Source organism: Thermobia domestica, chromosome 9 (genome assembly GCF_964235325.1).
Source record: "Thermobia domestica chromosome 9, izTheDome1.hap1.1, whole genome shotgun sequence".
In the NCBI taxonomy this organism is placed as follows: Eukaryota; Metazoa; Arthropoda; class Insecta; order Zygentoma; family Lepismatidae; genus Thermobia; species Thermobia domestica.
In genome coordinates, this window is record NC_137462.1 from 134,240,311 (window position 1) to 134,265,595 (window position 25,285).

A 25,285-nucleotide genomic window follows, 5' to 3' on the forward strand; every position below is an offset into this window, starting at 1 on the left:
ATCAGAACTTTATCACACAAACAATATAGCAGAGATTTAAAGAATATACTGAATTAATCCACATAGGTTAGGAAAACCATATTTAATTAAGCCGATTATTAAACAAACGATAGCATAAAAATAGCAGATTTTAAAGATAGTTAGTTAATGCAGTTTTATTCAACAAAGAATAGCAAAAGAGAGCATTAGGATAGTTAATTATTACAAATCGCAGTTAAAGGCCAACCAACAAAACATAGCACAACAATAAAGAAATTAATAGAATAGCAATAGTATAAAAATACCAGAGAATAAACAAACTTGAAACCAAATAAGAAAAAGAAAAATGGTTAGGAAAAAAGCGCATTTACTTTAAACAAATTATTTAGCAGTTCACAACTTTTAACAAGTTTCGAAACAATTAACAACTATTTTTCACACAAATATTTATTGGATTCCAACAAAGTTGGTCAAACTTTATAGTACACTCACATATTGTTCGAACATGTTATACATGTGAACAAATAAAATAATTAGAATCATAGGTTGTTCAGAGTTTCAGTTCATAGGAAGCGTACGAATTAAAATTGTAAAGTAACATAAAATGTATAAGTAAACAAAAGTAACACACACATTAAATATTTTTCTGATAATGTAGTGTTTTTATAATACAATTTTTTAAATTCTGTTTTAATGTATTTTGTAACGCGTGATTTATTTATTACTAAAAATATTCACTTGTAATGTTAGTTTTCATTAAGTAAGTGTTCATAATATTTGTATCTTCTACTTTGATATCCATTTATATTCTAACTGATAAGATTAAATTGTATGTATTGTATTAGTAAAACTTTTCATATTTCTAATTTACTTGTGTCGATACTTTGAAATTGTTATACCTGTTTAGATTATACAAAATTAAAAAAATACAAGTTTTAAAAACGAAGATGTAACTTTCGAAATTAAAAAATTCAATTTACGAAAATGAAAATACAAGTTTAAAAAACAAAGATGCAATTTTAAAATTAAAAAATGCAATTTGTAAACAAAAAGTTTAACTTTGAAAAATAAAAAAAATGTTTTGAAAAAAAAATTTTCTGCACACGTTCATAAAAGTGTTAATTGTAATATTCAATTCTTCATAATTATGTTATTTTTGTGTGAATAATCTTCTTATATACTCTTTATATTTGATTTTTCATTAGATTAAAATATTGTTTTTATTATTTCATGTATGTAAGTAACAAAATATTTTTATTTTTATTTATTAGCAAGTTTTAAAGTTTAACAAAAAAAATGTATATGAACACTTAACGCCGCTGGAAAGACAGGAAATCCTTATCTAAATGTTCTTAGATGTCAAATAAAATATGAGAAGTGATAAATTCACAGTTGAGGATGAAACACTTGAATGCTGTAATAACAAAGAAAGACAATATTACTTTACATGAAATTATATTTCAGTATAAAAAAATTGAAAATGTATATTACTAAACTGTAGAAATTAATTTGCAAAAATTTAACGATGTTGCATGCTACAAAAAATTTTTAAGTGGTGTTAACAAAACTGCATGCTAAAAAACTTTCATGTGAACAAAAAAAATAAATTCAAAGAAAATTGTACGTAAGAAAACATGTATCAGTTGTTAACAAAAAATGTATGTTGTAAACGGAAACATGTTATAAACTTTATGTTGTGCAAAACAAATGCACGCTCTCAAAGAAATAAGTAATGCAAAATAATTCTTTCAAAGTAATCTGCATGTTACAAAATAATGCACACTTTCAAAAGAAATAACTGATGTCAAATAATTCTTTCAAAGTAATCTGCATGCTACACAAGCTCAAAGCAGCTACGCTGTGAAGTTACAAAAAAAATTCTTAAGCACAAACTATTATGTAAATTGTCAATGATACTTACTTTTCTTCTTTGAAGTTTGATACTTTGGAATTCTGAATTCCGCTGCAACTTTTACTCCAATTAACTGCCTCCAATTAGTTGCCCTGAAACAAAGAAACATTATTAAGTAACACTTGTAATTTATTTTCCTAATCATATTTTAATTGGTTCGTATCTTTTTTATTATTTCGCTTCTTATTTTTATATTCTCCTTTCTTATAGAAAGTCGTAAGAGCAGCTACGCTGCGAAACTTACAAAAAATTTCTTACTTTTTTATTGGTTCGCTTCTTATTTTTATATTCTCCTTTCTTATAGAAAGTCGTAATTTTAATAATGGATCGCTTCCATAAGAAGCTCAGAGGAATTACATTCCGAAATATTAAAAAAGCTCCTAATAAATTACTCGAACACTTCGTGTGAACATACTAAAGATGTTCCGAAATATTAATTATTTATTCTCTCGTCTGTTACACAGACTCGTTTTCTACGAAAACTCTCAAGAATAAAATCTCATAAAGAGAAACTTGTTTCGAAAATACTAAAAATTGAGAACTTGTAAATTACTCGGAACAACTATACTGTGAATATTAGAATGTTTAATCAAACTAACTCAACATAACTTAAGCTAACCTTTCTTATATATTTGACTATTTTCTACTTGGTCTTTCAATGTTGCTTTTTTATATATTTGACTATTTCTATTTGGTCTTTCAATGTTCTTTCTTATATGTTTGACTATTTCTACTTGTTCTTTCAATGCTCCTTTTTTATATGTTTAACTATTTCTACTTGTTCTTTCAATGTTCTTTTTTAACTTTGACGGATCGTTTTTTGTGAAAACTTCTTTTTTTATTGGATCGTATGCTAAAGCATACTACTAAGAACACTTACAGTGTGATTATTTTATTCGTTCGTGTTATTTTATTTTATTGGATCATTTGCTTTTTTTGTTCAATCACTTCATTAGAAGTTCCGTGTTAATTATTTGTTTCGAAAATACTAACTAAGCTCGTTTTTAAAATTAGAAAGTCGTAAGAGCAGCTACGCTGCGATTATTTATTCTCTCGTTTGTTACACAAACTCGTTTTTAAAATATTTTATTGGTTCGTATACCAGAGCAGCTACACTGCGATCATTTTATTCGTTCGTTTGCTGTGCAAACTCTTTGTTAACGTTAATTTGATTGCTTCCTATTTTTTTATTATTTCGCTTGCTAAGCAAGCTCAGAGCAGCTACGCTGCAAAACTGTAAATAACTCGTTTCTTACACAAACTCAAAGCAGCTACGCTGCGAACGTACAAATAATTCGTATTATTTTGAATAATATTCTTGCAGCAACATAATTGGTCTATTTAAGTACAAAGGAATAAAAAATACCTTTGGTAGCAGAAAATATCTTGCTCCTCTGGTACTTTTGGTTGGTACTTCTCGATACTTTTTAGTACTACACCAGTAATAATGGTATTGTCACAAAAGGGTAACCTAAAATATAACATAACATGTGTTAGAACATATGTTGTAGTATAAAACCTTATACCTAACTATATATCTATATTTACATTAGAGATATATTTATGTCTACAACTATATCTATATCTATAACTATATCTATCTATATCTATATTTATCTATCTATAACTATATCTGCAACTATATATATATATCTATATGTATCTATAATTATATATCTATATATAGCTATATATATATCTATCTATATCTATAACTATATTTATATCTATCTATAACTATATATCTATCTATATCTATATATATATATTTACCCATAACTATATCTATATCTATCTATATCTATATTTATCTTATATGTTAGTATACTATATGGTATGTCTTATATAAGATACAAGAGCATGATATTGAGTGTATCTAAAGATATATATTTCTGAAATATGTATAAATCATTTGGTTCTGTTAGAATTAAATTTTCAAATATCAGTACTATAAGATACTAGGAAGGTATACAGGTGATGTCAATGGAGTTTTGATAAGTTACGAGAAACTTAAAGGAAACATTTATAAAAAAACGGCTACGAAAACAGTACAAAAAAAATACAAAGAAAAAACAAAGGCAGGCATAAGAAGAAAACATGTATAAAGACAAAACAACAAATTTAGATTATAAACAAACAGAAAGCTTCTGCTATATACAGAAAGATAAAAGACATATGATTGTTAATGTCAAATAGTTTGGGTTAGGTTAAAGAAGATATAATAGAATAACAGACAATCATCTTGAAAAAATACAAGTAGTAGTACTAATAATAGTAAATAGCAGTAGAAGCCAAGCAAGAAAAAAAATACTAAACACAATAGAATAGTACTCAAGCAAGTTAAGAAATTCTTCTAGTAGTGCTAGTACCAAATAACAAAAGAAACCAAGCAAGGAAGATACTAAACACAATAAGGAACCCATACACCAGTCTTAAAATCATCTACAAAGAGGGGCACAATTAGAAATTTTAAGAGACATTTAATAATAGAATTGGTAACAAACATATAATAGCAAACAGGGAGACAGAAAACTTTTCAAATAGCTTAAAGTTAGTTCAGGATAGGAACATAAACTTGAGTATACATTAGTTAAAAGCATCATATTGGTTTAGCATTAAGAACTAGCGAACTAATTAGTTAGCAAGTAAAAGCAGGACATGAGCTTAAGTTTAGAGTTTAGGAAACATTTAAAGCTTAGTTGTTGTTCTGTATGGCTGCAAAACACTGTCACTTACTCTGAGGGAAAAACATAAACTAAAAAGTATTTGAAAACATGATCCTGAAACGAATATTCATTCCTCGGAAATGGGGAATGGCGGAACTACATAATTTATACGATTTTACCCAACATTGTTAGGATCGTCAATTCAACTCTAGGAAGCTTAGGTAGGCAAATCATGTAGCTAGAATGGAAGAACACTTTCAAACTCTTGACTGGAAGACCAGTCGGAAAAACAACCATTAGGAAGACCTAGGCGCAAATGGGAGGAAAATATTAAGATGGATCTCGCAGAGATTGGAATACAAAGTAAAAAATTGATGCAAGAATAGAAGTCAGTGGAGAGCTTCTGTGAACCTCCGGGTTCCATATGCCATAGAGTTAGTTAAAGCTTAGTTGCGGACAAAATCTTAAAAGTTTAAAATAATTCAAAACAAATTATTCAGATCATGACCGTATTGGTCTTTATTGTAAGTCATTGGCAATTGACGAATGAGGCAAAGCACAAATACAATAAATTAAATTTAGTTCAGTACAATATCCGCAGGAATAAAAGTAGCGGCAGCAAAGTAAAAGAGAAAATCATGTAGTACACAAACAAAAGAAAATATTTAGCGATCCATACCATGGAGTCAATGAAGGACAGATATATATTACATAACAAGTAAAGATGGGTGGGCAGAAGTAAGAATGTTAGGTAAAGCATAGTAGGGAAAACAAAAAAAAGAGCGGATCAGGATGTAATTTATGTAAAATTTAATTGGAAGGCCATCAAAGTTAGGGTAGCACACAATAAATTGGAATAGCTTAGGTTAGAACATGTTACATAAAAAGACGTCAGACTCAAGCAAGAGAAGATACTAATCTGTAAAAGATGGCTTGTTAATGGTACTTTACTTAATTTACCTACTTCATCATATTATTCTATAAAAAAAAGAGATAGACATACCTAAAAAAGAGAAATATTCAATAGAGATAAACCAAGGAAAGAAACGGGGAATTTAGAAGCCGATCAACAAAGGAGTAAAATAGAAATAGGTACAAATAGTACAAAAGGTGAAATAGAAATCTAATAGCATTCTGCATAGAGCAAATAGGTAAAAATAGTTAGAGAGAAACACAAAGAAAAGAAACTTTGATTAGAAAAAAGGGCATACAGGCAAAGAAAGAAAAAAAGAGGCATACATACAGAAGTTTACATGGTAGTAGAAGAAAGAAGGTTAGATTACAAATGGAACAAAAAGTAGCAGCAGAACACCAAGCAGTAGCCGATATTTGACAGTTCACATGCAACCAATAGTAGTAGTAGTAATAGTAGTAGTAGTAGTACTAATAGTAGCGGAAGTATCGATAGTAGTAGTAGCAGTAGTAGCAGCGGGAGTAGCAATAGTTGTAGTAATAATACGAGTTCATGTAGTTTCAACGATCATGTGTTTTTACATATATAAAGTATCTGTACTTCAAAACTTAGTTACTTAAGAACCCAAGATAAATACATATGTAGCGGACTCAACTAATACAGATTCACTTTTAATTAGATACTTTCTGTTACATATACAATAAGGTTCCATATACGTAGACTCTCATTGGGTAAGCATTTATCTAATGTAGGGGTCCAGGGTAACCATTCTACATTGAACTAAATTAGTGACTATAAGAAAAAAGGAATGCCTAAATTTAATAATTATTATTATTGTTAGCATGAAAATGAGTCTTTACAATATATCAGCTATATTTTCTAACAATATCAATAACTTGGTCCTATCTGCAAATATAAGTTGGACAAATAATGAACCGATTTTTTCTTAGTTTCGCATGTGTCAGTGTCTTGAACAATAGTATTCACATTGAATTGAAACAAGTGTTTCTGCTTCTATTATTCATATTGACTACTCCTCATACTTTCACGAATATTAACAGCGTACAGTTCTTCCGCCTCTGATTATATTGAAATCTTCTAATTAAATACGTATCCTACTTATAGTTAAAATTGCGTCCATTTAACTCGAATGTATGCCACACTTAATAGTAAAATTGCGGAGCGCTGCTATGAATTCTTGGTTCCCTGTAGCGTTCTCATGACAAAAAACAAGTGTTTTGTATAAATTGTAGTGAACAATCAGCGTAATCGTGGGTTTCCTGCCACTTTTTTATATACTATTTCAACAGCTTTCTTTGTAAAGCAAATCAATATAAAAATCATTTCTCATAAGGGACCGCGATGGTTCAGTGAGCCGGTGGGTGTAACCGAGCGGTCTGAGGCGTTAGGCTGATAATTGTGAGGTAAAGCCAATTGGGGGTTCGTGTCCCTCTGTAGTAGCAAGGGTGGAATTTTAACTGTCCTCGATGTTTCTGTGTTCGTGTCCCTGTCGTGCCTAGTAGTTTGAAAGTGGTTAAAGTAGGAAATAAGTCAGGAAGTTTAAAAAAGTGGTAGAGCATTCACCTACGGTGTTTGGGGTCACGGGTTCAAACCCTGCTCCCTCCAAGTAAACTTTGTGGTGGACAACATCGTGTCCATGTTTTTTTTTTCTCTCGGGGTTCTCCCGTTTCCTCCCGCTTCCTATATACTTTTAAGAGCTTATTTTAGCTCCCATATTTAGTTCAAACACCTTATTTTTAACAACGAGTTTGCACAGCAAACGATTTATTTTGCAAGTTCGAAAATACAATTTGCTCCGACTAATTTATTAGGAGAATATAAAAATAAGAAACGAACCAAAAAAAATAATCACCGTCTCCTTTAGCCTAACCGGCATAACCGTGGGACTCAAAAATTTCATTTCATTTTTTTTTCTCATAATCATCATAAACTGAAAGATACTGATTCTTTAACAAGTACATACAAAATTTCCCTCTGCCCCAATCCTAGTGTCCGGTCTTAGTGTCCATGTCCGGTCATAACAATTTTAAATCTTATATAAATTGTGGTGGGACCCCACCCCCGCCTTTGGCTTACATTTGAAAGAAAATTGGTGAGTATTTTTCGAAAGTCATAATTATGGGACGCTAAACTAAATATGTCGTCTTATTATAATAGTAAATTTCAAAGAATAAGTTGAGATAGGGTAGCATCCCTGGTTGTATGCAACCCAGCGGTACATAGGTGCTTATCTAGTTACATAACATTTCAGGCACTTTTCTATTAAATATGTTTGGTATTGTTCCCTAAAGTATATGTATTTCTTCCCTATATAGTTAAACCCGCTGTACGCTAAGCATTTTAAATGTCAAAATACACAAGTTTCGGCATGTCCTCAAATAAGTCATTATCCAAGGTAGCCTAGAAAATCTAAAATTCTCAATTCCAATTCTATATGTATTTCTGAGTATTGTCCTGAACATCCCACTAATCAATCTTACAAGTATTGAGGAGTGCTATAACATTTCTCGAGGGCATCAAATATTTTAAGGAAGCTAAAGACTCTAATCGATAATTAAAAAATTTCATTTAATTTTTTTTTGTCCATCTAAACATTTTCTCATTTGTATTATCAAACGGAAATAGATATAAAACAAATCGGGTACGGTAATATTCAAATATTACTGTAAACAAGGCTGTGAAAAAAACACAATTTATGTATACTGTTCAACTTATTTTACATAAATACGGAACTAATAGCTAATTTGATGATTCTGATATAAAATTATGTTTCCAATAATAATATTGAAACTCAATCGAGTACAAATCAAATTTAGTTTCGGGAAATACTAATTTCAATAAAGTCAAATAGTACGCTACAAACAAAATTCAAGAGTACTATAACTCGTTGTATCTAAAAATGTGTCTACGGACCCTGTAATCATCATTATTTCTTAATAAAATGTAATCTACAAACTAAAATACAATGTAATTAATCTAAATAGCAAATCAGTACAACTACTCCTTTATATAGTCTTAGTATTAATCAATTTGTCCTCATACCAAAATATTTCCTATATTTCTTTAATTGTGGGGAAATCAGTGATAGAGTGCTTACTTCAAAGGCAAGTTAGGGCATTATAACAATGTCCATGAATTTTTTTCGAGGTTCTATCTATTTTAATGGATCAAAATAACCACCATTTCCTTCATAACTTAGCAACTATAATTGCAAAAAGTCGGAATTATTCCTCAAATCATTATAAGTGTTAGTTTTTCCTCAAGTGACTTAAAACATTATAATGCAGTAAACAAAGTGAGAGAATTCTTTAAATTTGTTCTCCAAAACTTTAAAAAAAAAACGTGTGTGCCGTCCGTTTTTTAAAATTACTAACAGTCTTTAGAATCTCAAACCAAACAAAGCGGCGCTACTAATTCGATAATATATGCCTCATATAATTACACCGTTGGAGGTTCATGTCTCAAATAGCCATAACTTTGAAACTTATGTTTCGCCACCCATTAAAAAAATAATAACTTAGTTCATACACTCTATCCAATGTCGTTAAGTGTCAATATTAACTGTATTACGCTATTACATCAGTTATGAATCTATTCGCTTTGCTTCATTCTAAATTTTCTATGACATCCAATAAATTAAAAACTGTTATTTCGCTCTACGCGATTTCTACTTTCATTTAAGCTGCTCCCCATAAAATTTAATTTTATATGTGTCCAAAAGAAATAGCATCTATAAAGTATTAAGGTTTTCTCGGAGTATCATATACGACTTTAACACGGTGGAGGTCCCCCATGTTACTTCCTGTGGTTCAGGAATATAATAATAAAATATAGGTCCGTGTCTCCTATAGCCTAGCTGTTAAAAGTAATAATAAAGCTTGTTTCTTACTAATCAATTAACATACACGTCCTAGTTGTGGGAAACCCACCAATGGGGAGGCAACGCTAAGCTATACTTCATATAGCCACAGTTCTAAATGAACTCTATGTATTATCTTGGACTTGAACGTAATTTTACTCAATAACCGTAAAATTGAAAAAGTACATTTTCGATGAGTTATAATCCAAAAGATCTAAGTGGGAAAATAAAATTCAATTACAAGGCTAATATAAGAAATAACATTACGGTCAATAAGCGTAGACTCCTCTCATTATGCGATGTAAAGCATCTAGATGTTAATGGAAATTATTCTACAATTACATCTCATGACTTGTCCCTAGCTGGACATTCTTTATTTTTTACTGCTACCAACTCTTTGAATACTCACAAAATTTTATAATTCAAACCCTTTAAACTTAATTATTCTGTCACGCACCAATTCCTGTAACATTGGCAATGCCCCCATTTCATATAAAGTCAATACTTTATACTATCGGTACGTAAAATCAGCAATAAAAAGCTTAGTATTCGATGACTATAAGGAAACATCCTAAATGTAATTCACTAGACTTGACATCATAATTTAATGGTCATATTACAAAATAAGGAAAACAAACGTAATGATGATAAAAGGCACTGAAAAACAACCAAATAAGATAATGTTCTTACAGTTCATCTTCTTTGCTGAACGAAGGAATCTCTCTTTATATATAATCTCAAATTGATTCCTAGTTAAAAACCTTAAATACCAACGTGATAAATACGCATTTCACACTAGTAAACTCCAATAAATCACTTCAACAAATAATGTTTCCTACAACTTTGATTCAAATTCTGTACTGCACAATAACAAAATACAAAAAAACAAAGTTTGAAATCAAGCTAGAGATGCGCAAAATTCCAGCTCAATAATAATAATAATAATAATAATAATAATAATAATAATAATAATAATAATAATAATAATAACAATAATAATAATAATAATAATAGAGCTTCTTTACTGCTAAACTTTTTAGCGTATGTGCCTTCGGCAATTAATTCTTTTATTCCTACAAAGCAGTATTCAACTCTGCTTTCCGTTGTTTACATTCTTCAAAGTTTGTTCGTTTCATTTAAAAAAAAAATCAGTGCTAATCAGGTCTATAAACTCAAACTTAAGTACAATCAACATAGTGAAACAAATCTCTTTCAATAAAACAAAGTTTAAAACGAAATATCAATTTCATGAATCAATCAATCTTTGCAATATTTAATTCTATATTTTCTGTGTATAAAATTAGCTAAAGTTTTCTTACCTTAATTCTGCATAAGCGCTGAAACAATCTTCAATGTCAATACACCTATCTGCAGAAATCAAACACCAAAACTAGAACACCAATAAATTCTAATACGACCACACAATAAATCTTCTCTATACCAAGCGCAGTACTACACAAATAATAAATCGGTTATGGTCGGTCATGTATTTATAAAGTTCTTCAATTCCGTCAAAGCATAAGTTCATTTACCTGCTCTCCCTTCTCCTATCTATGATTAGTTACAAATATCTTACAACTTTCTACCATTATGCTTATTTTAAAGAAAAAAAAATAAAATCTGATTTCATCATGCATTTTCATCAGATATAATAAATGAGGGGCCAGTCTCCTGCCTTGTCCTAGTTTTGGGTTAAGCAAACAGTTAACCAATTTATTTATTTTATTTCTAGCCAGCATGTTATTCCAAAAGAAGATTGCACTTAAAAGAGAAAATTGTGGAAATCGTTTACTGATTACATGGCAATAACCTCTGTAAATAACGACCCCAGTATACATCACACTTTCTTTCCTTAACTAGCATTCCATCAAAGTAACCTTTAGTGGCCATTCCTTTCAAATCGTCTATTAGTACACAATTAGAGGCGCCTTACAGACATAAATATCTTCACATAAGTAAATCTTAAAATATCTAAAGAGTCGCCATAAAGTGGTTCTTTAGATAATATCACTCATTGGGCCATCACTGCAGATAATATCATCTATAGGAGAAAGTCCCATAGAGGTTCAGAAAATAGCACTAGAAATCAAAGCATGTATTTATTTCAACAGCTGTGGCTATTAATCAGATATTGTCTACATTTATATCTCGTCAACAGTCCTCATTTCAAAAATACTTTATAGTTCTTGTGTACATCAAAATAGACACAAGCATCAAAAATAATATTTCAACAAGCTGTATTTCAATTAGAGGTAAATGACATTTTAAAAATAAATATGTTCCACATGCTTTCAAGACTGAGTTCCAAATTTCCAGTAACAACGAATATCCCACTTCAATCACACCAAAAACCCATCGCTAAGGGTTCATTTCAAACATGTCATATATGCTATCAAGTTCTCCAAGTCATTGTAGTACAAATATCTCCCACATGATGTCACCACCTCCTTATACGCAAAGAGAAATCTATCTTCGAAAGTATTAACACACAAAAAAAGATGCATAGCTGGATTGTCTTTGATTTTCTTTCACCAACGTATCGTAAACCGTTGTTACCGCTGTACCATAAAAATATCAAATATTTTATAGTGTAATTTCCAGTATTTATAATTCCACGTACTTAAATAGATCAACTATTTTTCCTAAATAATTATAATATGTAAAAATGTTATTATAACAATAAATAATTCTAAGTTGTTCGGAAAAATCAAGTTCATTCTAGAAATAATTAAAAATTTTTTTAAAAAAAACTCCGGAATCATAAGACCACGATCTGTGCGGTTCATGTGTCATCGAAGTGCTACGTCAAAAACATCAGTGATGATATCAAAGGTAACATGTCTTCTTACTTAAGTTAAAATATTGTATAAATATACAAGTGTGCCAAAATACCATTAGCGTCCACGGTTACCGAGCGGCATATATACAAAGCGGGCGGGCAAAAAACTCGCGACGGTAATGGCGCCAGCGGAAAGCTAACATTCAATACAACGCGGCAGTCGGTAATATACAAAGTGGACGGGCGGCAAAAGTATAAAGGGAACTCGCATTACGGTCAGACAGTAATGGCGCCAGCGGCACCATCTGCCACGCGTTATCACTTCAATTACATACGTCATACTCTTTTCACAACTTCAATTACAAAAACTAATTACTTCAATTACATACACCGTACGCAATCATAATTTCAATTACACACGTCATACTCTTTCATGATTTCAATTACATACGTCATACCCCTTCGTGATTTCAATTACCCACGTCATACTCTTTCACGACTTCAATTAGAAAAACTAATTACTTCAATTACCATTTTCTTTAGATATGTTCCCCTTACCTACTTAGAGCAACATCTTAAATTATTTTCAGTTCTTTATGGTAAGGTGGATTTATTTGAAGTTCTACAACTTGAAATTGAAGGGATAATATTTTACACGACTCAAAATCTTAAGAAATATCGTAGAGCCTGGCTTAACCCATATAAATGGGCCGGCAGATTGTTGTATAGGCGAAAAATGGATCATGAAGAGATGTAGAGAAAAAGCCTATTACACGTCCAACTAAGTTATAATTTTACACATTACGAATATAATTGTTATGTTTTACAACAAAACAGGAACAATTAACAGAGAAATGAACCTACAAACGATAAATCGATCCACATACAATAATATAATGCACTGCATTAAATGGCAGACACGAGAGTTATAATGTAGACGGCCGTGTTACGCGGTCGAGTTGGGAGCAACGTAAAATATACTATGCTCACAACTTGCAGTTCTTGTCGATTAATACTTCTTTCGTGCGTGTGTGCGTGATGGTACATCGGATAATACGGAATGTCGGATAAGCAAGAGTTAATAAACGATACTACATTGTATATATACTACTTCTCGACGCCGAAATAGTAGACATTTCCATTTCTTTATTTTTTTTCTGGGGTTAGAAGGAATGTTGTGAACTAATTCCAGTTTTGAATTAGGCCCTATACAGAGTGTTAATCTCCCATATGTCCAGTGGTCATATTCTAACGCTTCTTTCACATTATCCGGCGATTTGCCGGATCCGTTTCCGGTAGTTTGCCGCATGAGAAGTGTACCCTTTCATATTATCCGGCGCTTTGCCGTGGATGAAAAATATGCGAGCAGGGTTGCTGTGCAACTGAAGAAACAAAACCTTGTGACTCTTGTCGTGTTGTGGTAGTAGTAATAGACAGATGCAAGAAGTGTCTTCTACTTGCCTTGTTAACACAGAGAAAAAAGTCAGAGACACATATGGGTTCAGCTTTTTTGTTAGAGAAGTGGTACCTTGAAGGAGATTTTTCTATACTGTTTCCACAATTGATACTCTTGAGCAAAATAGCGGCCAGGTTCTGGATATTTAAAATACGATCCCAATATTCACCTATTGTGACTGGGAAAACCAGGATAAAGTATTTTCAGGATAGTCTGTGGTTGAAACCTATTCCAGAATACGGTGGCGGTTCTAGAAGGTAAGAATTGGGGGAGCTGCCAGATCCCAAACTATGAGAAATATATTATGAGTTTACTGTAAAGTTTCAAAAATATATATAAATAATAGCTTAAATTATTTTCGTCACCCTGAAAACTGGGGGGCTAGACCCCCCGGCCCCGGGCTAGATCCGTTCTGCCAGAATCCCAAGTTAACACAACCACTGAGGCCAAGGCTGATCTGTAGGCATTATTATTATTATTATTATTATTATTATTATTATTATTATTATTATTATTATTATTATTATTATTATTATTATAGTAATTCGGGTTTATTCTTGCTTTAAGTGTTCCGACTATTGACTCGTCTCTTTAAAGTACTGCTCTAGTCCCTGTATTCAATGAACTATTCAAGAAATTACAACCATAGAAGTGTTAAAGATAATTATAAAATATATAAAGTACGGTATATTTATCAAATATCACATCATAAATTCTCTCTTGCTTTGCGAAGGAAATAAAGGTATTACTAAATATATGTATAATATTGCTGAAATATTTGATGGTGTATATTTCAATTTGGGGGCACCACAAATTTATAGAATTTCAAGCTCATTTGTCCAGAGCTACTCGGACATTTATTTCTCCCAATCTTCTATTACATAGAAAAAAATTATTTACATTGATTTGGACTCTTTAATCAGCGACCTATACATTCGACACTTCGGTAGTATCGGTCGTTTTCGATTATTTTTACATGTCATCTTTTCCCATATATTGTATGTAACAAGTTCGGTTAAATTACTCCAGGTGTACTGGGCTAGAACATAACCACATATACACAAACACACTTCACACACACACACACACACACACACACATATATATATATATATATATATATATATATATATATATATATATATATATATATATATATATATATATATATATATATAAGTAAAACACACGCATCCATATTATCGTAGCCACTCTCTACTCTTTCCTGGCAACACTTGCTTCCTTCCCCAACACCCATCCGGTACGATAGGCGTATATGTGAAGAGCTCCATTGCTTGTAATGTCACGCTTGGCTATACACGGTAATCTGCCGCGCCGGATTCTAGCAGGGAGATCCAGCTGTTTTTGCTCGCGGGATAAATGTCCGGCGATCGCTGCACATATGTGAAAAGCTCCATTGCTTGCAATGTCTTTCTACCCTGTCCGGCAAATCGCCGGAACCGTACACAGCAGTTCGCCGGATAATGTGAAAGGGCTATAATTTCTTAACAACCGGTTTATATATATATATATATATATATATATATATATATATATATATATATATATATATATATATATATATATATAAGATAGACTGAAATTATTTGAGAACAAGATTCTAAGAAGAATATTCGGACCCAAGAGGAACGGGATGGGGAATGGCGGAAACTTCATAACGAGGAACTACATAATTTATACGGTTTACCCAACATTGTTAGGGTCGTCAAGTCTAGGAGGCTTAGGTGGGCAGGTCATGTAGCTAGAATGGAAGAAAGTAGAAACGTTTTCAAAGTCTTGACTGGAAGACCTATCGGAAAACGACCATTAGGAAGACCTAGGCGCAGATGGGAAGACAATATTAAGATGGATCTCGCAGAGATAGAAATACAAAGTAGAAACTGGATTCAATTAGCTAAGGATAGAAGTCAGTGAAGAGCTTTTGTGAACGCGGCATTGAACCTCCGGGTTCCATGGGCCATAGAGTTAGTCAGTTAGTTACTTAGTTAGCAAACTTTATCGGTCACGTCAGATAAATTTCTTGGCGCCCATCTATTCAAATTTGTTTGTGTTTTCTTTCACTCTTGGTTAGGTCATGCTTATGTATGCATGCTTGTGTTTGTCTGGGATATAAGAAACGGTTCTGCGAACTCGAAATATTTTAGCTGGCGAACCGGTGCGAACCGGCTGAATAGCACCATTGCATATGTAACACAATATGGAGTAAGAAAGTTTATCTTGAAGTTCCTCCCTCGAGTTGTGCGATGCATAAATGGAAGACATTTCCCCGTACACTTAAAAGTGATGGTACTATTGAAAAGAGATTTTGATAAACTTTAAATTATTTTCTTAATAGCAGGAGAAGAGTTAATTGTGTTTTCTTGTAGTTAACAGTAAAATATCAGTGGTTGAAACATCACACTAACGTGTCTATTTGTTTCTTCCGGCGGGAGCTCATGTGGTTCGGATTCCACGTTAATCAGTAGGTCCACGTCTCATATAGTCCTAGCTGCTGAACGGGACGTAAAACTCAAAATCACCTCACCTCTATTTGTTTCTGAGTTCATTAAAGTTTAAAGTTCCTTGTCACCACTGAGGCTATATGAGACTTGAACCTATACTTTGAAGTGTATAATTTGAATCACCACAGCGCGTTCAATGGAACCTTTCACTCGGAAACCGTATCAAAAGGGTGCGTGGTGTCTATTAAATCAACAGAGGGAGCTTGAGCGTGTTTATGATATTTTTTTTAATGTATAAATATTTTAGATGTTTTTACCACCTGCTAGAATAGCATTATTACCTACGATAATAAATTAGTAGATCTTCTTTTCACGAAGGTGTAAGAAGGATGTTTTTTATAGAAGGATAAGGTTTTTGGATAGCCCGTGATGCGCACCAGTTAAGAGATTTTGCGGAACCATTAGATGGACAAAAATTGACCAACTTAAATCAAAGAGGTAAACAAATCTTTTTATTTTAGATCTTCCTCGTTATGCGCTAAATGTTTGTGAAATTAGTACAATTAATTTTATATAAAAACTTACATATTGAAATGAATATCGTAGTTGGGGAAGATGGCTTTTGGTGGGAAAGAGGCAAGAATTCAAGATGTGCTTTTGATGACTCCATATATATACAATAGCTATTATTGCCTCGAATATGACAAAGAATTTGAAGTACTGTAAGACAAAAACGTATTAAAGGTAGAATACAGAAAAGTATTGAGAGGAGAAAAATCTTGTAAATGTTTAAAAGTATGTGTTTGAATTACTTTAATCTTTGAGCTTTATAATCCAGTTAATTTCCGGAAACTGTTAGAGACATCATGTTCATATATTAACATGGGACTACGCACATTACAGATGAACTTACTATTTAGAAGCTTATATATCTTTAAAGGATATAAAAGTTGAAGTATTCAACATCACTGGCATTAAAACGTAACCTTATAAACAAGTTTTATATGTTTTTTTTTTTTTAACATGTCAGGTGTATAATAATGTCAATTAGAAAATATATGTGATTTCTAATAACAACTTGTGCCAGTTAGTTTAAAGTTCTTTTAGCTACATATGTAAAAATCTCTTCAACAGAACAACTAATTTCCAAATAAAGAAAAAAAAAAACATAAGTACTTGATGGAAGAAATTTGTACTTCTTGAATTCAAAATAAGTTATTCGTTATTATTCATTAGCCGTGTAATATATATTACGGTTTTCGAAGTAGCATGCACTTTTTTTTTTCACTATTATTCCCCTAAGTACAGTACGATGGCTGCGCATAGACACGAATAAGTAAAATCAGAGGTAAAAGTGGGAGGGACGTGGGAGGTTGTCGTTCTCCCACTTCCAAAATATCTATGGCGTTCCCCCACTTCCTAAAAAATACAATGAGGAAAGATAGGCACGGGGGACGGTGTGACGTCAAGCGTCACCCTACGTTTTCATATCCACTTTTACGGCTGCGCAAAATGATCCAATCTTATTATATTTGACATCCTACAAAATATACCATTGAGAACTCAAAAAAAAAAAAAAAAAAAAAACGTAAATTAAGACAGTAACTCAGCTTGAAGAGTTTCAACACCTAATCCGGATGCTTTCTACAGTTTCATCCATGTATAATTCAAATATTTAGTAGGAGGCGCGGTGGCTCAGTGGTAGAGCGTTCACCACCGGTGCTTGGGGTCCCTGGTTCGATTCCAGCTCGCGCCGTGTGGACTTTGTGGTGGACAAACTCCGTGTTCGTGGGTTTTTCGGGGTTCTCCCGCTTTCTTCATTCCACCATTTCATTCATTATTCATCATCACCGTCTCCTTTAGCATAACCGTGGGACGTAAAACTCAAAGATTTCATTTCTTTTTTTTCAGATATTCAATAATGTTGATTTTCATTTTTTTTACATCAACAACATATAAGCACAATAATTGCAATATTAGTAGTGTTAGATAGAAAAATATCAAATATACCAAAAATATATTCAAATATAAAGATGAGAGACCTACTGTATATCAATCAATAGATATCAGTGAGTAGAAGAAAAATAATATGCGTTAGTGTAAAAAAATCATGCGTAGTTTTCGAGAAAAGTGAGAAAAAAATTTAAACCTAAAAGTTGATGCTGAACAAGAAGTACACCATCTACTACGGTGAAACTGATACTGACTTATGCCCTTATAAAGTTCTTCATTATGATATAAGACGATAATTCGTTCTATGATTAATGAGATATATTTTTGTAGGCGAAAGTTATGATTAGGGCCTGAAAGTTGAGGAAAAATCCTCTTCTTTTACGAGTGCCCGAGGACGAGGCTTAACATAAGTAGGAGGAAATTGTTCATTTTGAGTCCTTGTAGGCCAGAAAATTGTGGTTTTTATTTGTCTTTTTTACCTTTTTCCGCGGTTTTTTTAAAGTTTTTCATACGTTTTAACGTCTTTTCTTGCAATCCATCTTTCGACAATAAATTTACTGGTCATTAACTCGAATCACCACCTCCTCTTAAACATCCTTTCTTTGGTAAAGAAAATTCCAATAATAAGACATTCTTCAACGACTGGACTGATAAGACCAGGTCTGTAACAATCACAAGTTAAATAAGGGTGCCTAACAATATAATCCAGCAAGGGGAGGAGTGAGGGTAAGAAAGTTTTCTTATTTTAATTTGTATTTCAGTTTGTGGAAGAGGGCCAGCCATACCGTTAACCTACAAGAAACTTGTTTTTCCTGAGCATTATATTCATTAAATATGTAATTCTAATTAAAATGGGTCTTATTTTTTAGCCCTTTTTTCCAATTTTAGGTCCTTTTTTAAAGATATTATTAGGTCTTTTTTACAGGTCCTTTTAGGCAATTTTTAGTTCCTCAACTTCCGACCCCTAAAAAAAAGTTATGATTAGTTTTATTAGTTATGATTACATCTTAAACTTTAATTTCTACTTCAGTAAAATATTTCAAAATAATAATAATAATAATAATAATAATAATAATAATAATAATAATAATAATAATAATAATAATAATAATAATAATAATAATAATAATAATAATAATAATAAATAAGACACGGGCATAAATCGGTAGATATATCACATCCAGCTTAACAGAATGGCATTATTCAGGGTAAATTCTGATGAATAGTTTCCGAGAAAATCGATTTACCCTACAATGCATAGTGGGACAGATGTGTGTCATAGTGGTAAATAATCTGTGCTTTCCTACATAACGGTATGTAGTTGCTAATGCATGTTGAACCAGTTTGGGAACGTTGTAATTCCACAGTTTCCGCATATATGGCAATATTAAAAGCGTACCGATAATTCCGTTACTCATTTTTGTTTTCTCTTGTATAACTAGTTTTTTTTTCACAGAAAGTTTAAAAAAATCATCCATTGTAGGGTTAAAAACGAACTTTTATGTCGCTAAAAGCTATGTTGTTGGTTGTCAAGAATAATTGATAGTTAACCATCAGATTGTCTCTTCTCACAGTGCTACACAAACTTGGTGAATGTGAGGCGATGAAGTGTGGTGAATGGTAACGACTGTTTGTTATTTAGTCAAAAGCAACAATAGTGTAAAGTAGAGGAAGGAAGTGGAAATCCCATAAAAAGTATGTTTCGGAAATATGAACAACGTGCATGGATCAAAATTCAAGTGGCACGTGAGCGAAGCACAACAATGTTTTTAGAAACTACCTTTTTACCACTAAAATGAAGGAAACATTTCGCGGAGAGCACTACAATACAAGAGAAACCATTATCCATGCCATACGACTGTCCCGACCGGACATCGATAAAGATTGACATGCTAACCGTATACGATGCTTTCCACACGTGCGGCAGAAGGTAATAGAGTTGAGAGATGATTACATTGAAGGAATGTAGCAAGTATTTTTCTGTGCATAAAATTACGTACGAATTATAACAGTGTTGCAATTACTTTTTATTCAGTCCTTGTATACACTTGGCATCATTGTAAGTATTCTGCAATTACTCACAAGGTACTTGCCGTAAATTAGAAGTCTATATACACTGCGTTCATCTACTAACCGCTAATTATTATAAAAGAAGTATTCTATATTCATCTCCATCAATAGTAGTCTTATGCGTTCCCTTCCTTTATTACCTTCCACAATATATCACTAATAAAGATATTTCTCTTAATTAATTTTTCATTTATCTTGTCACTAGCTGAAATGTCCATTCTTCGCACGAAGAGAATACAGGTTTATGGAACATATTTGAACCCCTTCTAATCTCTTAAGATACGCATGGGAGACGAATTTGGAATTAAACGGCATCGGGAATCATTTTCTTCTCTATGATCCCGAAAACTAAAAATTGAACATTAATATAAGTCGTTTTCGACTTTTCTGTACCTTGCAGCCTTTTCCCAACCCCCTCACTAAACTAAACGGTTAGCGTACACGCCTTTGGCTTGGGAGACCCAGGTTCGATTCCCGGCGGGAGCTCATATGGTTCAGATTCCACTTAATCAGTAGATCCACGTCTTATATACAGCCTTGCTGCTGAAGGAGACGATAAACTCAAAATGAACTCAACCCTTCCCTCACTTATGCCGATGGGAAATGAATTAGGTCTTAAAGGGTTTTGGAAATGTCACTATTCACTTCTGAGACCTCATAAACGATGAATTGGATATTAATATCAGTTGTTATCTATTTTTCTCTTGCACCTTCACTCCTTACCGAAAATGTGATACAAACCTAAGTTAGGCCACGGGTCACTCATGTACCGAAAATCGTCACTAAGTTCAGTACTAAGGGAGGAGACAAAAATAATTAGACTCACTTTCATTTATATAAATTATTTTCAGTAAGGATTTTTTCCTCCTGAATTTCTGCCAATATTTTCCTATTGGTTTCTATTTAAATGTAGCTAATCGTCTCCATTCCTCTCTGTACTCACATTTTAAATACTTAAATTTCTTTCTGGTTGCTTTTTTTTTTTCGTATTGTGTCTGTTTATATCCTGTAACTTGCCTTTGTTGCGACTTTTCAGTATTACTTGGTTTTAGTAGCCCACATAATATAATCTCTTTTTCTTCTTAAATGATTATTTTGACATGTTTTCTAGATTTTATTTCAGGTTCAAATTTCAGATATTTAGTAACTTTCTAATGTTCTTTAGGTATTTAAAACTTGACTCTTCTACCTTTTGCTCTCAAATTTATATATTGGACACCCACACAGCCCCTTTCGTACCCTTTAACACTACTTTCATCTATTTAACATTAGGGTTACTTTTAACCCAAAACTTCAAAACTTTCCCTCAAATTGTCTAACTTCTGTTAATTAGCGCGTTTAGTGCACAGCAGAATCATGTTCATTTTTTTTTCTTTTCTCTTTTTTAATTTTGGATGTACAGTACTTCATTTGTAAGAAGCTCCTTCGAAGACTTGAAAGATTTGTGTCCAGATATTGTAAATAATTGTTACACGTAATTAATAATAATAATAATAATAATAATAATAATAATAATAATAATAATAATAATAATAATAATAATAATAATAATAATAATAATAATAATAATAACACTGTTAACTTTTCAGTATAATTAAGCGTAACATACGTACTTAACGTCTCTTTTTCCTCACAGCTTTGGTAATTGGTTTTGAATCCCTTCTGCTCTTAATGGTCTAATTATTATTTCATATTCTGTCATAAGAACCAAATTATCTGCAATGAGAATACACTGCATCCTTCTTCCATTATTGCTAAATCCTTGTTATCCTAGATCCTTGGCATTTAATTTCTCTTGATTTCTTGATTTCTAGATCGCAGCTCGGTAACACTCAATTCAAAGCTCTTCTTGTAGTACTAATTGAGCACCCGAAAATGATTGTGCGCACAGGAAACTGAAGTGGTGGCTAAGCACAATGATCATTAGTTTGTACAGGAACACTTCTGTACTCCAGTAGATTCGGTAGACACTAAAAAGAATCGCACACTAGAAGTTTCAATTTCGTCCGGTAGATGTCATATCCTGTCCGCTGGGAGACATGTCCTGCCATCTAACGGTGATATGTGTAACTTCAGCTATTTACACATACAAAACAAACAAAAAAAACTTGCTTTTATTCAATCGCACTCTTAGTACAAAAGTGCCACAACTCAAAAAAGTTAGCTTTGAGTAAATCGCATTTGAAAGTGTTGGTAATACGTTCACTTTAATGTTATTCACTAGTGAAACTAGCGCTCTCAAGCAGCTTCTAGAAAAGCTAGGGCTATGATTCTTATATTGCCGGTTAGACGGCAGGCTCACTAATCCGAATATATGCATAACTTAAAATTGACAATTTTTGAGTTGTGACACATCTGTAGTAAGGGTGCGATATATCGTTTGGAGTAACAAGCGGACATAAGTCACCGTTACCCATTAAGATGTTAACTGATTGATTCCGTTAATGATCTCCACCGAGATACCGTTAATGATCTCCACTGAGATAATTGCTCTAATTATTATTTATTGCAAATAACAAAATTCAGACATTTACTTCCGTCCAAGAATTATCGTGTGTATTAACGAAGAAACGTAAATGACAATACACTTTAAAATTTTAACCGATTTACTCCATTAACGAATTCCTCCGAAATAATTGCTCTAGCTATCTATTGCCAAAAAAAGATAATTCAAAAATTCTCTTCCGTTATCGTGAGAAGTGTCAGAGGACTTACGTACTAATATTACAATATTATATGAATCACTTGCGCGATCCCATTAAAACAGTGAATATTTTAAATATGCAGACTGCTAATGAACTATGAGACAAACTTTCATGCAGACACATGGGGGAAAGTGCATAGTTTCGGAGCTAGGGCCGTTCAAAGCGTGAAAAAAATATATCGCAGCACGCTTTATTCCGAACACAAGGAACCGCGGGAATATAGGTTCGTAGGCAGCACTTCCCACTTCCTCCTGACACATTCCAGATTTACTACATCAAGGATTACTTTTTTCCTTCTTTGGGCCAATCTTTAATTTCGTGCATATCTCAAAGCTCTCTTAAGAGCATATCTACGAATTGTGCACTGGGTTCAGAATCCCTTGTGTCTTTATTGCACCTTACTGAGATGTACATTTTTAGATAGTGTATGTATGACTTGCTTAATATTGGCCTGAGCCGCCACTCGTATTCGAAATAACGCTTATTGCAATTTATTTTTCCACGCTTTTCGGTGGCCCTAGCTCTGAAACTGTCCACATAAACATTTTATTTTTCTTATTTTGATTTGAGGAATCATCTCTGAAAAATTTGTGGGTTTAGTTCATTAACACCTTGTATAAATAAATCATGTAACATTACGTAGAGACTAAACAAGGTACACTCAAGTCCAAAATTGTTGTCGCATTTCTATAAATATGTTGTTGTAGGAACATAATTTGATAACAAATTCGCCCGGTATTTCTTATAATGTTAGTATGTGGGAAATTTCATCTCAAAAGAGCAGGACAATAAGAACAATAAAACGAAAATAAAATCTTCTTGTCAATTTAGCAACATTTTGTTTTATTCATTCTAATTTTCATATTTATAATTGTTTTTCTATGAAATTTACCACAAATATACATTTCCCGATTGTACACATAGTATCAGTATTAAAAGTATCCTGCAAAATCATTATCAAATTATATTCTTACTAGAAGACAGTTATAGATGTGCGAGAATCATTTTGGACATGAGTGTACATGACTAAGAAATTTGTTGGGTTGAGTTGATTTTAGTTTAGCGTCCCTTTCAGCAGCGAGGCTATATGAGACGTAGACCTACTGATTAACGTGGAATCCGAACCGCATGAGCTCCCGCCGGGAATCGAACCCGGGTCTGCTACGCCAAAGGCGCGTACGCTGACCGCTGAGCCACGAGGGAGCTCTAAGGAATTTGTTGTTTAGGTATCAGAGCCAGATTGCAAAATATTTATTTAAACTTTTTTTTTAAAAGAAAAAAGACATAACAGGATATGTAGTAGCTACTATTTTGATGTTTCCTTGCTGCACCATTTATTTCTATATGCTAGAGTGCAGTATAGATAATTGCACAAATCAATTCTTTTTAATTTACTGTAAGTTCTTTCTTTTTTTCTTTCACAACGAGAATAAGAAGATAACAATTAAGATTAAAGAATGAGAAAACTTTCTTTCTTCCTGTCAAAATGGGTTGTTTCCTCTTGAAAATGCATCTCAGGATTGAAGAAAGGAGAAAGAAGTTGCGTGGAGCACGAAGGTATCTAGTTAGTGTTATTGCTCTGTTACGTAATTGCATCCATCGCTTCAGGCACTGTTAACGGGACTTTGCGTGGACAGCTCGGAGTAAAAGAAAAAGAATCGCTTTGACTCTCACCGCACAGAATGGAGCCAAGCCAAACCAACCTTCACAGCAGTTACTCTACTTTCCAAACAAGGACGCCACGCCGATCTCAAGCTTCATTCCCAGCGATTCCATTCAAAGAAACAAAGAAAAAAAGGAATATTCTAGAACGTAACGTACGTAGTAAAAACAACAAACGGGTACACTTAAAGTTCGTTGTAAAAATGTAAACTAAGGTGTAGTAGTTACCAATGAAAATGAATGTACACACCCCACGTATTCAATTATTAATGCCTTTTATGAACTAATTGACTCATTAGATTACAGATTTTAGTATTATACAGAGAATAATGTCTTTACTTCAAAACACAGCCTAAGGGGCCGCGGTGGCTCAGTGGTAGAGCGTTCACCTCTGGTTCCTGGTTCGATTCCAGCTCGCGCCAAGTGAACTTTGTGGTGGACAAACACCGTGTGTGTGAGTTTACTTGGGGTTCTCCCACTTTCTTGATTCCACCATTTCATTCATTTCTCATCATCGCCGTCTCCTTTTGCCTACCCGGCATATTGTTGGACGTAAAACTCAAAGATTTTATTCTCAAAACACAGCTAGACTTGTCAACATAATTCGAAATTATTGCTAAAATAACATGTTTGTATACTAACTTCTTACTAACTTCTGAATAACGGAGGAAAGTTCAATATACAAAAGACAATATATCAACGTAGTGGTGGCGGGAATGTTCCTACAGACCCTGCAGTGGGGACTGAACTTTAGCCCCTACCTCAAGTTAGCGACTTAGCAACACGATTCACATAGCGCTTGATTTTAGTTCTGTGTGAATACAGGAGGGTACTAGTTTTGCCATTAT

At 32.8% G+C, this 25,285-nt stretch overlaps 1 long non-coding RNA gene across 1 annotated transcript; it reads right to left on the reverse strand.

Annotated features, from left to right (window-relative positions):
* Positions 1–1,942: 1,942 nt before the first annotated feature.
* LOC145694133 (uncharacterized) lies at positions 1,943–10,790 on the reverse strand. The gene is made up of 3 exons (XR_014132938.1): positions 10,670–10,790; positions 3,258–3,362; positions 1,943–1,983 (listed from the first exon to the last, which is right to left on the reverse strand). It is a non-coding gene; the product is annotated as an uncharacterized LOC145694133 (long non-coding RNA).
* Positions 10,791–25,285: the final 14,495 nt, after the last annotated feature.